Below are 13,436 nucleotides of genomic sequence, written 5' to 3' on the forward strand. Positions count from 1 at the left end.
GATGATAATCTATAAGTTACAGAACTTTATGTAGGTAATATGGTGGTAAGAGCTGAGCCGTATTATATCCTGTATCCCTGGGACGGATTGAGCTGCAGATCCTTGGAGAAGTTAGAGCTGGTGCATGCAGGAATCTTGGTGGGGTGACAACCCCTGTTGAGCAGTAATGGCCTCCAGATTGGTTGTCACTCCCCTATTCTGCAGTGTGATTTAAAGGGACAGCACAGTATTTCCCTGCAGCACTGGGATCCTGTTCTTTCTATTACCGCTCCTGACTGGTTAATAAATACAAAACTTTTATAGGAAGCGACGGACGCTCCTTCTCATCACATGGCAACGACGTCCTCAGCGGCTGCCAATGCCAGTAACCCCTTCCTGCCTGCAGACGGCTGCACCGTGTCAGTGTGTTTATAATGTAAGTTGCTACGGCCTGCGCTGTGCAAATATGTACAAAGGTAAAAATACCGTCCTGTATACGTAACCCGGCCATATCTGTGCTGTCAGGATACACTCACCTGGGCACCCACTACTTATCATTACTGGCTGTAAGTATCTAAGCTTACTATGTGGGATACATAATATATTATCATCTAAATTGAATGATTTGTGATACTCTCTGCTGAGATGGCGTATCTTAGCTTATCCTAAATATATAGTCAACTGAGTGTGTATCTAAACCTATCATGTGATACTGTCTACTGTATCTAATCCTGTCATGCTTGATACTATCTGTCAAGCTGGTCAACCTAACCCTATCATGTGTGATACTGTCTGCTGGGCCGATGTATCCTAGCCTTATCATATAGTCTACTGAGCTGTGTATCTAAACATCATGTGATACTGTCTACTGTATCTAATCCTATCATGTTTGATACTATCTGTTGAGCTGCTGAATCCGGGCTGGTGTATCCAAGCCTAATCACATATCTTATAGTCTACTAAGCTGCTTATCTAAATCACATGATTCTATTTGCTGTATCGGCGTATCTAAACCTATCATGTGTGATACTCCCTCCTGAGCTGCTGTATGCAAGTCAATTATATCTGCTGAGTTGCTGTGTCTAATACTATTCAATGCAATTCTGTCTTCTGAGCTAGGGTATCTAACTCCATCATGTAAGATACTGTATGCAGCGCTGATGTATCTAAGCCTACATTATCCATTGAGCTGTGTATCTAAGTCTATCATGCATAGTGCTCTCTACTAAACATGTGTATCTAAATCTACTGTTTATTATACTGTTTGCCAAACTAGTGTATCATAGTCCATCATGTGTGTTAATGTTTGCTGAGCTGCTGTATCTAATCCTGCCATGTGTGATACAACCTTCTGATATGTATCTATGTCGTTTATGTGTGATTCTTCCTCATAGAGTTCTTCCTCTTCTGTTCTTATTCTACAATCTATCCAGATGTGCACTAGGTGGATGGAGGTTGCTCCCCATCTCTTGTGGAACTAGAACTCCCAGCATGCCCTGATCTATAAGCCAGTGCCTATACACATACATGATAATTCAATGCTTCCATTGAAGTGAAGGAACCATGAGAGGCAGACATCTGTGGACTACAATAGTGCGCCCGGCCCACGTTCGGTGAGTAACCCTCCCTAAGGGACGGCTGCTCGACTATCGCACCACGTCCATTACTTTTTCCATTGCCTCACAGTCTATCCGACCGTCTTGAAATTCCTAAAACTTAAGACTTCTGTTTAGTGTTAAACCCAAATTTGTGTAATCCTGAGCTTGTGGCCTTATAATTTACCAGCGGGGACAATGTGAACTAAAGGATGTGTCTCTTAAAGGGAACCTATCATTAACATAGGCCATACTAAGCTCTTTGTATAGGCGGATTGGGGCGGTGACACTGAGCTCAGACATATCCTCGGTTCTCAAATCGGTTGTGTCGTTCTGGAGATATGGGCCAAAAAATGCTATATGCAAATGAGCATGCTTGGTCCACAGGTTGTGGTCCAAGAGCCCCCAGTGATTTGCTATCCCTGCCCACCGAGGATGCAGCTTCATCAATATTTATGATGGTTAAGCTGTGACGTCCCTCCCAGGATGAATCATCATGAATATTGATGAAGCGTGTCATCAACGGACGGACAAAGTGGCGAAATTGGGGCACAAGAACCACCTCCAGGGTACCAACCAGGCTAATTTTCATATAATGTTGTGGCCTTTATGTCTAGAACGGTGCAGCTGATCTGCCCATACAGGCAGACAAGTTAGTATGGACTATGTTAATGCTAGATTTTTTTAAAGGGGTCCTCAAGGGCTGTAAATCTGATGGCCATATGAGATCTGTGGGGGTTGGACTCTGGGCACCCCCATACCAGTGCATACTAGTGCCATACATATAGTCACTAGCATTGAGCTGCAATACCAGGCATATCCACTAAATAATGTATGGCACTGTTCTTGGAAAACAGTGTGGAAATGTGACAGTCCCTTCAATCACAAGTGGAAGAAGGGGGGAGGGGGTGGAACTGGAAAATGAACTGAATTATCAAAATGGGTTGTCCAAATTTAACACTTAAAGGAGTTCTCCAGGACTGCAATATCAATCTGTCTGATAGGTCATCAAGATCAAACTAGTGTCAATGTAGTATCAAAGATCAAACTAGTGTCAATGTAACACTGGGGTCCTGGAGAATCCCTTTAAGAGGCACATTTGACTGACACACTTTGATAATCCAGCTCCTTTTCCAGCTCCCCTCCAACAGTCCATTACCCCCTGACAACTACGAACTTGCTTCATCATCATTTTCTAGATCTCTGCTTGATGTCAGTGAATGAAAACCATCTTATTTTCTTCTAGGAGAACCAATGGTAGCTTAACACTTCTCACAGCTGAGGGTTTGTTATGCTTACGCTGAACAAACTTGTTACAATGTATCAGTGCAGGCAATGCTACGTTTACACGGAGCGATAATTCGCCCAATCGATCGTTTAACGATTTTGAAGCAACGATTTGGTTTTTTATAACAATCAGTGTTTAGACGAATAAATCGTTAGAAAAATTGTAAGAAAATTTGTAAGAAAAATCGTTAATGCGATCGTTTTTAAGATCGCTTAAGCCCATCTTTTACATAGGGTGAATCTTTGAAAGACTGTTTACACAAAACAATCTGCAAATTTTTAGCGAACGATGAACGAAGATTTGAGAACATGTTGAAAGATCAAAATGAACGATTTTTCGCTCATCGTTTGATCGTTTGCTGTGTTTACACGAGCCGATTATTGATCAAATGTGAAAATTTGAACGATATTCGTTCCGTGTAAACGCAGCATAAGACGTATCAGACAAGGTGCTTATTTGGACTGGTTACAATTGTAGCAAACCTCCAGCCAGTTACTAGATGTAAACAGGAAATGTTTCCATTCCTTGACAGCAAGCGACGATCTTGAAGATTATGAAGAATATTAAACACAAAGTAGATAATAAACTTGCAGCCATGATATAATGTTCCCACGGTGGACAGGTGACGAGGGCCCTTTAAGAGCCGCTATCTGCATTGCCATTGCTGATACATTGTACTCAATATCTTTAAACAAACCGTCAAACAGTCATTAATTTCCCGGCTCCAGGTGATAGACGTCACCTGTATAATAACTTTATAACCTCCGCAGGTTCGCAGCGCCGCTCGACCTACAACAACGTACACAGCTCCGACAGCTGAACAAATGCAGCTTATGCTTATCCAAATATCACCCTGCTGGGATAATAACATGCAGAAGTCTCCGTATTATAGATCCCAAAGGGCTAAAACATTCAGTCTCTACAATGTCGCTCTGAGTGTTTGTTTAGGAGCTTATGTAAGGATTGGAAACACCCTAGAAAGATACGTATCTATAGCAGGAGAATCATGTGTCACCGGGTAATAGACAGGTGAAAAGGGCAATTATGGGGAGAACCAGCGCCATATCTCATAACCAACAATGTGTCACAGATAAAGAAGTGATGCCATACACAGGACTGACCGAACAGGTCTGCCCTCTATGGACAAAAATATTACTACTCTACTAACCATGTGGTGGTTAATGACTATTAATCAAAGTATTTTTATTAGTGATACAAAAAATTGTTAGAATTGTGAGTTTTCGGGATTCAAAAGATCCCTTTATGCCCATGTACCAGGGGCAATATGGTTTTATCAAATTATATACCAACATCCTGGAGTTAGTTTTTAAATGTAGCTGAGAAGTATTAGTATCAGCCAAAGGTGTGAGGTGCAGCGCTATTTTCTCTCCTTGTCCGTATTTTACATTTCTCCCTTTTCTCAGTGTTTTTGCACTCCTCCTGGTAAGATCCACATGGCCGCAATTAGCAGGAGACACCTGTGCACACATGACTTGTACCTCCTATCCTTCCCATTCTTCCTGCTGGAGTGTGGTGAGTGTTTTAGACCTTGTTCACACTTGTGTTGTTTATACAGGAATATAACTACTATAATACTGCTCCTATATACAGGAATATAACTACTATAATACTGCACCTATATACAGAAATATAACTACTATAATACTGCTCCTCTATACAAGAATATTACTACTATAACACTGCTCCTATATACAAGAATATAACTAATATAATACTGCCCCTATATACAAGAATATAACTACTATAATACTGCTCCTATACAGGAATATAACTACTATAATACTGCTCCTATATACAAGAATATAACTACTATAATACTGCTTACTATATACAGGAATATAACTACTATAATACTGCCTCCTATATACAGGAATATAACTACTATCATGCTGCTCCTATATACAAGAATATAACTGCTATAATACTGCTCCTATATACAGGAATATAACTACTATAATACTGCCCCCTATATACAGGAATATAACTACTATAATACTGCTCCTATATACAGGAATATAACTACTATAATACTGCTCCCTATATACAAGAATATAACTACTATAATACTGCCTCCTATATACAAGAATATAACTACTATAATACTGCTCCTATATACAATAATATAACTACTATAACACTGCTCCTATATACTAGAATATAACTACTATAATACTGCTCCTATATACAAGAATATAACTACTATAATACTGCTTCTATATACAAGAATATAACTACTATAATACTGCTTACTATATACAGGAATATAACTACTATAATACTGCCTCCTATATACAGGAATATAACTACTATAATACTGCCTCCTATATACAGGAATATAACTAATATCATCAGGGACGCCCTCCGGTTTATTTTGGTCAATAATACATTCACTTTTGAGGGGCAGTGGTATGTGCAGGAGATCGGCACTGCGATGGGCACGCCGGTCTCCTGCACGTACGCCAATTTATTTTTGGCTCACATGGAGAACAGGCTTATTTTTTCATCCACTAACCCGTTTGCTATCCACATTAAGGCTTTTTTTCGTTATATTGATGACATGTTTTTTGTATGGGAGGGGTCAGAGGAATCTTTTTCCGATTTTGTCACATACTTGAACACACAGAATGGGGTTAATATGGCCTTCACCCACAAGTTTGGGGGCTCACAGATTGAGTTCCTAGACGTGTGGGTAGAAGTCTCTAACAATGAACTCACCACATCCATATTTAGGAAGCCGACAGCCTGCAACTCCCTGCTGCACTATGAGAGCTCCCACCCCCCCCAGGTTAGAGACGCCATACCCTATGGACAAATGGTCAGGACCAGAAGGGTTAATTCATCAGAAGAAGGGTTCACTAGGCAGCTTAAAGAGCTAGAGGACCGTCTAGAACAGAGAGGCTATCCACAGAGCGTTATCCAAGAAAGCCATTCCAGAATCATTACTAGAAGTAGAGATGAAATGCTCTGCAGCCAGTCTAAGAATGATAGAGACAAGGCCAAGAGATACTCTTTTGCGTTTCAGAATTCCCCTGTGAACCAGGTTATTGCTGGAGCAATCAAGAGAAACTGGCCCCTGTTATGTACAGACCCTGACCTCAAAGAGATGACTGAGCAATACCCACTGATCACGTTCCGTAAGAACAGAACTCTAGAAAATGAATTAAATAGCAAAATGAACAGCCACACTAAACAGACCAACTGGCTACAAAAGACATTACCGCAGGGCAACAAAAAGTGCAAGCAGTGCGGTTACTGCGATCAGTTGATCGACAGAGCCTATTTTTCCCTCAATGGCACTGAGTGCAGAGTATCCCACTTTATCACGTGCAAGACAAGTTTTGTCATCTATGTTGTGACGTGTCCTTGCGCCAGATATTATGTGGGGAAAACGAAGCGGTGCATGTGGGTCCGGTTCAAGGAACACATGTATTCGGTGAGATCAGGGAAAGGTGTCCCCCGACTCATTGAGCATATGCGTCTGGTTCACAGTGGAGACACAAGTTGCATGAGATTTTTTGGTCTGCAAAGGGTTAATATCCCCCCAGAGGGAGGAGACAGACATAAGTTACTACTTGCCAGAGAGGTATTCTGGATCTCTAAACTCAATGCCACTGGCCCCTTAGGGCTTAATGAGCGCAACGACTTCAATGCCTGCCTGTAGTGTTGTTTTTAACATTGTGTCACTTTATTACTTTATCACTTGTTTTGCTTAGTGTCACGCTTTGTTATTTAAGCACCCTCCCCCCTGCAGTCACGTGATACCCTAGCTTGAGGAAGCGGCAATCAGCCGGGAAACAGCTGTCCTGGGGTAGCGTACGCCCACACTTTCACCTGTCCTCCCTTCCCTGATGTATACTGTGCCTGAATAAAGATTCCTGAAGATCGGTGAGTGCCCGGACCTCTGTCTTCACTGTTTACATTACACATTCTTCTGTTGTACGGAGCACCCCGTTGGAATTTCTGTGTCACTGCATATCCTCCTGCTATCACAGCGTCAGTGGTGCCGACCGCATTCTGCTTTAGAGATAACTAATATCATACTGCTCCTATATACAAGAATATAACTACTATAATACTGCTCCTATATACAGGAATATAACTACTATAATACTGCCTCCTATATACAAGAATATAACTACTATAATACTGCTCCTATAGACAAGAATATAACTACTATAATACTGCTCCCTATATACAGGAATATAACTACTATAATACTGCTCCTATATACAGGAATATAACTACTATAATACTGCTCCCTATATACAGGAATATAACTACTATAATACTGCTCCTATATACAGGAATATAACTACTAATATACTGCTCCTATATACAGGAATATAACTACTATAATACTGCTCCTATATACAGGAATAAAACTACTATAATACTGCTCCTATATACAAGAATATAACTACTATAATACTGCTCCCTATATACAGGAATATAACTACTATAATACGGTTCAGGTAAGAAAAAGAGTGCTGCACCTCACACCTATGGCTGATACTAGTACCTCTCGGCTGCATAAAAAACATCAGAATTCTGTATGTGAATTGATCAAGCCACACTGCCCCATGTACCTCGTGCAGGTATCTGATACACATGGGTCCCTACACTAAGTCCACACTGTGCCGGTAAGTGACCACCACCCCCGCAGGCGTGCACAGTCAGGGAAGGGAGGCCATGGAACGGCCCTGCAACCCCCATGCCACAGGACCAGACCCAAAAATGCCACACCAAAACCCAGCCAGCACCGCCGGCGGAGGAAGCTGCCCCCAAACAGCACAAGTCTGGATAAGGTATTGCACTCACCATAGTTATCACAGATAGAATGGGACAGACAGGAGGGATTAAAACCATGAGCACTCAGGTGTCTCCTGCTAATTGCGGTCATGTGGGTCTTACCAGGAGGAGTGCAAAACACGGAGAAAAGAGAGAAACAAAATACGGTTCAGGTAAGAAAAAGAGTGCTGCACCTCACACCTATGGCTGATACTAGTACCTCTCGGCTGCATAAAAAACATCAGAATTCTGTATGTGAATTGATCAAGCCACACTGCCCCATGTACCTCGTGCAGGTATCTGATACACATGGGTCCCTACACTAAGTCCACACTGTGCCGGTCAGTGACCACCACCCCCGCAGGCGTGCACAGTCAGGGAAGGGAGGCCATGGAACGGCCCTAAAAGTGCTGACTGGCACTGTGTGGACTTAGTGTAGGGACCCATGTGTATCAGATACCGGCACGAGGTACATGGGGCAGTATGGCTTGATCAATTCACATACAGAATTCTGATGTTTTTTATGCAGCCGAGAGGTACTAGTATCAGCCATAGGTGTGAGGTGCAGCACTCTTTTTCTTCCCTGAACCGTATAACTACTATAATACTGCTCCTATATACAGGAATATAACTACTATAATACTGCTCCCTATATACAGGAATATAACTACTATAATACTGCTCCTATATACAGGAATATAACTACTATAATACTGCTCCCTATATACAGGAATATAACTACTATAATACTGCTCCTATATACAGGAATATAACTACTATAATACTGCTTCTATATACAGGAATATAACTACTATAATACTGCCCCCTATGGTTAGGATGATGATTGGGGAACCTGCCTATAGTCATGTATCTTTAGGCTGATACATCTCTGTGTCTGCACTCTGTTCGGATCTTTCGGTGCTGGAACGGTCGGACTCTTCAGGGACCGTTCTTCTGTACATTGCAGAGTAGAGAATACGGAACTAGAATGTAATTTAGATTATTTTTCGGGCTGCACCTCAACTCAATGAAAACAATTCCTGACCCCAGGGCGACCTTGGAAAGTGCAAGTCAAGCAGGGAAGGGCTGTGCCGAGCCAGTCCAATCCTAAATTACAACCACATGCTATGTTCCGCCAACTACCTGCACTTAGCACGGTCGCACATTCAATGTTATTCATTTCTGGTCGAGCGCCGTCAGGTGACATAAACAAACGAGGTTTCATTAGTGCTGGAAAAATACAATGTTCAGTCTGGAGGAACAAGAGCCATCAATGTGCCATGAATGTAGCAGAGTCCACACAGTGCTGGGGCCCGGGGCTCAAATCCCAGCAACGTCCTTCCTGCAAAGGGAATATCCTAGATTTCTATCATCATTAGATCTGAGATAATCACACCCATCAGTAGTTTAGGGCAATCCCCCAATGTTGTATATGGAGGCAATACAGGGGGACGGTGTAAAGAGAAAGTTGCTAATAATTTAATAACAACTCACTTTTCATAAATGAGTCCTGCTGCTGCTACTATTATTTAATTATTATCCTAATATTATCTATTAAGGATATAGCCCAGTATAGACAATGCTCTGTGAGCGCTACAGCCTGGACTCCGGAGAAACACTTTCTACATAGCTAGTCCTGCTCTCAGCTGTATAGTGTAGACAATGCTCTGTGAGCTCCAGACTGATACATTGTACATAGTTAGTCCTGCTCTCAGATGTATCCAGTGTACACAATGCTCTGTGAGTTCCAGACTGATACATTGTACATAGCTAGTCCTGCTCTCAGCTGTATCCAGTGTAGACAATGCTCTGTGAGCTAAATATCTCCAGACTGATACATTGTACATAGCCAGTCCTGCTCTCAGCTGTATCCAGTGTAAACAATGCTCTGTGAGCTCCGTACTGATACATTATACATAGCTAGTCCTGCTCTCAGCTGTATACAGTGTAGACAATGCTCTGTGAGCTCCAGACTGATACATTGTACATAGCTAGTCCTGCTCCCATTGTATCCAGTGTAGACAATGCTCTGTGAGCTCTCCAGCCTGATACATTGTACATAGTTAGCCCTGCTCTCAGCTTTATCCAGTGTAGACAATGCTCTGTGAGCTCCAGACTGATACATTGTACATAGCTAGTCCTGCTCTCAGCTGTATCCAGTGTAGACAATGCTCTGTGAGCTAAATATCTCCAGACTGATACATTGTACATAGCCAGTCCTGCTCTCAGCTGTATCCAGTGTAGACAATGCTCTGTGAGCTCCAGACTGATACATTGTACATAGCTAGTCCTGCTCCAGACTGATACACTGTAATAAATTACTGCCTACATGATCTTTGTGCAGCTGATGTGTTAATGCCATAGGACTAGGTTGATACTGAATACAGCTGTACTCATCTCTTCCTCTGTGAGAAGTTTGGGGTCAGTAGAAGTTTTCATCCGCAATGTTTCCAATCACCGATCGCAGCCAGAGATCTTGATAAGGGCGATAAAAATCATCTCAACCATGTCAGATTTAAGAAAAAAAATTGTCCTTGTGTGCCCAGCGCTGATGAGCTGCAGCAGATACCACATCAGTGTTACAGCGTTCAGGGCTGGGGTTGACGCCCTTGTAACCCTGGGCAAGTTCTAGGGCCCCCTGGCACTGGATGCTGCGCCTAGCTCTTCTAACGGTAAGCGTGTCTCTGATGATGGTATTGACAGAGCAAAGAGCCAATGACTCCTCGCCCTGCCAACCACTCATTATGCCTGCGGTCACAAGAATTTGCTCAAGAATTTTTTCCTGCCCTCTTGTGCACATTTGCTGTCCAGACAGGGAAGAAGAGGAGTCACTCGTGAACTGTGTAGGAGCCAGGTGAGTAAGGGTATCTTTTTATACTACAGAGGATGGATTCCTACATTGGGGATACTACTTACTAAGGGATTCTTACTAGCAGGGGTACTACCTATAAGGGGAATGCCTACATGAGGTATACTACATTCTGGAGAGGCTAACTACCTACAGGGGCCGTGCCTACATTGGGCATACTACCACTACCAGAGGGCATACTTACATAGGGGAGACCTACTCACCAGGGAGACTACCTACAGGGAGGTATAGCTAAATAGAGGATACTACCTACTAGAGGCCTACCTGCACAGAGAAACCTAACCACTATATGGTGGCACAGAGTGGGTCTAACTTCTATACCAGGACACAAAAGGGCCCTAACTGCTATACAGACCACAGACAGACCTAACTACTATATGGGACTACAGAGGGGACCTAACTACTATGTGGGGGTACAGAGGGAACTGAACTAGTATATGGTGACACAGCGAGGACCTAATTACTCAATGGTGCACAGAGGGACCTACTATATGAGGACACAGAGGGACTTGGTACTATATTGGGGAACAGAGGGGCCTAATACTATGTGGGAGCAAAGAGGGGCCTAATATTATGTGGGGGCACAGAGGGAACTGAACTATATATGGTAACACAGAGGGGACCTAATTACTATATGGTGCACAGAGTGACCTACTATATGGAGGCACAAAGGTGCCTAACACTATGTGGAAGCACAGAGGGGCCTAATACTATGTGGGAGCACAGGGGGGCCTAATACTATATGGGGGCACAGAGGGGCCTAATAGTATATGGGGGCACAAAGGGGCCTAATACTATGTGGGAGCACAGAGGGGCCTAATACTATATGGGGGCACAGAGGAGCCTAATACTATGTGGGAGCACAGAGGGACCTAATACTATGTAGGAGCACAGAGGGGCCTAATACTATATGGGGGCACAGAGGGGACCTAATTACTATATGGTGACAGAAGGGACCTAATTACTATATGGTGTACAGAGGGACCTACTATATGAGGACACAGAGGGGCCTAGGTACTATATAGGGGCACAGAGGGGCCATTGCTATATGTGCTAGAGCAAGGAACCTAAATGTTTTTCTGTCAGATTCTGCAGAGATGAAAAGGGAAAATGAGCGACTCCGATCAGAGAAGACGTCCCCTGTGAGTCACTGCATATAAGTCACCTTCATTATCTGTACAGTCTGTAGAGACTGGTATCTACCGACATATGGTCACTGTATAGCGGGATAAGTACGGTATAGAATTGTATTCAGTGTGTGAGCATGGTGTGGCGGTATTATCAGTCTCTTGCATTCTTGCACTTCTTTTAACTCCTGCAGGAGACCTGGTGCGATTCCAGCAGGTGTCCGGTAATTACAGTCTATGCCAGTAGCTTCAGCTGTTTTGCTGTCACTGTGTGAGTTACACTGCAAAGGGGTCCTCTAAGGTCGCCTAAGGGCATGGTGAAAGCCGGAGCCGGCCCTGGTGGTGCACCGTGTATCCCTGGCTATAGCCGCTGCTCCAGGTATACAGATACACATGATAATATACAGATCATAAATTGTACCTAGCTCTGCAGTGATATCGCATGTTGCTGTGTAACCAGCAAAATATGCACAGTGTTTAATACTGTGGGAAAGTGCGGTGATATCCCTGGTGGGCGCTGTAGGGACTTGTTCACACAGGGTTTTCTATGGAAACCTTCTTGCTGCAGATTTGTTAGGAATTTGCTGTTGCCGTGCAGATTAGAAAAAATATATTGCTGATTTTGCTGGGGTACTCAGGTGAAAGGCAACCATTGTAGGATTTATATTACAAGGGAGGCAAGGAGTTAAAAAGGGTGGGATGTCTCACCATTAAAGGGGCTGTTTACAAAAAAAAAAACTGGTGCCAGAAAAAGCCAGAGATTTGTAATTTACTTCAATAAAAAAAATCTCCAGTCTTCCAGTACTTATCAGCTGCTGTATATTCTTCTAGTACTTATCAGCTTCCTGCAGGAAGTGGTGTATTCTTTCCAGTCTGACACAGTGCTCTCTGCTTCCACCTCTGTCCAGAGCAGCAGCAAATGTCCACAGAAAATCTCTCCTCTCCAGACTGGAAGGAATACACCACTTCCTGCAGGACATACAGCAGCTGATAAGTACTGAAAGAATTGAGATCTTTTAATAGAAGTAAATTACAAATCTCTATCACCAGTTGATTTTAGTGAACAACCCCTTTAATATTATCTCATAGTGATTGATAAATGGGAGGGGGAGGGGTTGTCACTCTACAAGCTCAAGAACAGGGGTCCCATCCACCTTTTCTTATGTTTGTCCAAGCCAGAGCTGATGGTTTGCACCAATGACATTGGCGCGTCATGTGATTTGTAACCTGATGAGCGAAGGTAAAAAGGAAAAATAAAACACAATCTGTAAAGTGAGTGATCGGTGAGATTCTCCGGGGCAAACATTGGCACCGCTGAATGCCAGCCGCTGTGAGGTCACCTTGAGTCATGAAGTCCGCATTGTTCTCGTTGCAGCTGCGAGGCAGAGTTATCAGGAAATGTCAGGAAAATACACGGTGATCCTAAGGGGCCAATCCCAATGTATCAACTCAACGTCATAGATTGTTAAGAACAAGTCGGGACATGGCAGCATAAAGATGGACAGGACTACTGACATCATATATGTGGCACCTTTGGGATGACCCTGTCTGTTGTCAAGTCAGACTTTACCCAGATGGGGAAAATGCAAGAAGAACTGTTCATGTTGGGTGGCAGGCTGCAGATAAGCTTGCAGGAGAGTCCTTGTACAGCTTATCCTCTCTCCTGTCTGTAGTGAAGTTAGCGTTACTAGTAGTAAATATACAGTCCATTAGATGGGACCCCTACAGATTTAGCGACTTGCCGCGTATAATCAGACTTTACCCAGAGT

General features: G+C 43.0%; 1 protein-coding gene across 1 annotated transcript in view; it reads left to right on the forward strand.

Annotated features, from left to right (window-relative positions):
- The first annotated feature begins 1,570 nt into the window (after window positions 1-1,570).
- The window catches only part of XPNPEP1 (X-prolyl aminopeptidase 1), a 55,553-nt gene continuing 43,687 nt past the window's right edge, over window positions 1,571-13,436 (forward strand). Inside the window, exon 1 of the mRNA XM_069979807.1 lies at window positions 1,571-1,592. The gene's annotated coding sequence lies outside the window, so the exon portion shown is untranslated. The remainder of the gene's footprint in view (window positions 1,593-13,436) is intronic.

The sequence above is a fragment of the Dendropsophus ebraccatus genome, chromosome 8, assembly GCF_027789765.1.
Source record: "Dendropsophus ebraccatus isolate aDenEbr1 chromosome 8, aDenEbr1.pat, whole genome shotgun sequence".
NCBI classification, from domain to species: Eukaryota; Metazoa; Chordata; class Amphibia; order Anura; family Hylidae; genus Dendropsophus; species Dendropsophus ebraccatus.